This window comes from Rutidosis leptorrhynchoides, chromosome 7 (genome assembly GCF_046630445.1).
Source record: "Rutidosis leptorrhynchoides isolate AG116_Rl617_1_P2 chromosome 7, CSIRO_AGI_Rlap_v1, whole genome shotgun sequence".
NCBI lineage: Eukaryota > Viridiplantae > Streptophyta > Magnoliopsida > Asterales > Asteraceae > Rutidosis > Rutidosis leptorrhynchoides.
The window spans coordinates 343,091,164-343,093,252 of record NC_092339.1 but is presented as its reverse complement, the minus strand read 5'-3'; the positions used below and the strand labels follow the sequence as shown (position 1 = coordinate 343,093,252).

General features: G+C 35.2%; 1 non-coding gene across 1 annotated transcript; it reads right to left on the bottom strand.

The window, feature by feature from the left end:
- Window positions 1-1,143: 1,143 nt before the first annotated feature.
- Window positions 1,144-1,250, bottom strand: LOC139860895 (small nucleolar RNA R71). The gene has a single exon (XR_011763521.1). It is a non-coding gene; the product is annotated as a small nucleolar RNA R71 (small nucleolar RNA).
- Window positions 1,251-2,089: the final 839 nt, after the last annotated feature.

Sequence of the window (2,089 nt, the reverse complement as noted above, 5' to 3'; positions counted from 1 at the left end):
ATTTTAGTGCCTTTTTAAGTAATTGTCATTTTCCTTATAGAATTGAATTTTAAGTTTCATTCCTTTAGACGCAACTTTTTAGATTTAGTTTTTAGACGTTTAAGTTTCGACGTTTTTCTTTCTTATTTTTAATTTTCGACGTTTTTCGACGCGTTTTCTCTTTTTCATTTCTACGCTCTAGTTTTTAGGACTTAGAATTTTCTTAATTTTCTTTAAATTTCGACGAAAAATTATTGTAAGCAATTAAATTGATAGACATCCAAAATTTTCTGGTTCGTAGTATTAGTTGGATTTGTTAGTGGCGAGTTGTGGACTTCCGATTTAAAGGGTCCTGGCTACCTGCTGCATCTTTTGGCTATTCGAAATGTGGGCAAAATCAGAAAAGTCTATTAATTTGATAACTTATATAATTTTTATTTTTATAACTAATAGAATATTCAGTGAATGCACCGAGCAAAACGTTTACCACCTTTCATACGTTCACCACCTGTAACTCGATTAAGACATCTAGCAAATATTACTGCCATTGATTTTTCTTTAGAATCATCATCTAGTCGAACAAGTACTCCAATTCAAATTTCTGATAATCCATTTTTTGAACCCGACTTCACAATTGAGAACCCGAAGGATATTCAGGGACAATTCCAAGATCCCGATCCACTAATTCCTCCTGAACCACAATTTATTTATCCAGAGGTTGTCGACGAAGGAACCGTTAAATCAAAATCTTCTAGTGATTCGGATTCAACAAATTCAAATATGGAGAATCTAGAACCTCAAACTATGGAAGACCGAATGAGAGCCACACGTACGGGCCAAGGTCATGCCATTAATCAACCAGATATTAATGCACCAAATTTTGAAATCAAAGGACAAATCCTACATATGGTTACTAATCAATGCCAATTCGGTGGTACAGCAAAAGAAGATCCAAACGAACATCTTCGAACCTTTAATAGAATTTGTACTTTATTTAAAATTCGAGAAATTGAAGATGAAACGATCTATCTTATGTTGTTCCCTTGGATTTTAATTGGGGAAGCTAAAGATTGGTTAGAATCATTACCCAAAGGAGCGATTGATACATGGGATGTCTTAGTGGAGAAATTTCTTCAAAGATTCTTTCCAGCATCTAAAGCCGTGAGACTTCAACGAGAAATTGCCACGTTCGCACAAAAGCCAAATGAAACGTTATTTGAGGCATGGACAAGATTCGGAAAGATGTTGAGAGGATGTCCTCAACACGGTTTAGACACTTTTCAAATAGTTCAAATATTTTATAAAGGCGTTAACGTCGCTACAAGAAAAGACATCGACACAGCTGCTGGTGGTTCCATTATGAAGAACACCGCTACCGAAGCTCACAAAATTATCGATAAAACATCCTCCCACTCGCATGAGTGGCATCAAGAGAAAGATATCTTACATTCATCTAAAGCGGCTAGAGCCGATTCTAGCCATGACTTTGATTCCGTTTCCGCAAAAATAGATGCTTTCGAAAGACGAATGGAAAAGATGACTAAAGATATTCACGCAATACAAATCAATTGTGAGCAATGCGGTAGACCACACTTAATGAAGGATTGTAATGTCGAGCAAACGATGGAACAACGTGAGAATGTTTCCTACATAAACCAAAGGCCGGGAAATAATTATCAAAATAATTATCAACCGCCAAGGCAAAACCTCAATCAAAATTAAAACATTCTTTACAATCCAAATGGACCCAACAATAACTCGAATAATCAAAACAACACTTTCAATCAACAAAGGCCACGCTTATATAAACCACCACAACAAACCGAAGAGAAAAAGTCAAATATGGAAGAAATGGTATTAAATCTAGTTGAATCTCAAAAACAATTTATTACATCTCAAACCCAAACGAATGAGAGGTTTGATCAGTCATTTAGCACTCAACAAGCTTCCATTTTAAATCTATAAAAACAAGTAGGTACTCTAGCGGGCTTAATGAGTGAAAGGAAACAAGGAAAGCTACCAAGTAATACTGAAGTAAATCCTCGAAATGAAAATGTTAACATGGTTTCAACTAATTCTGAAAAACCAGAAATAAAAGAGGAGAAGATTT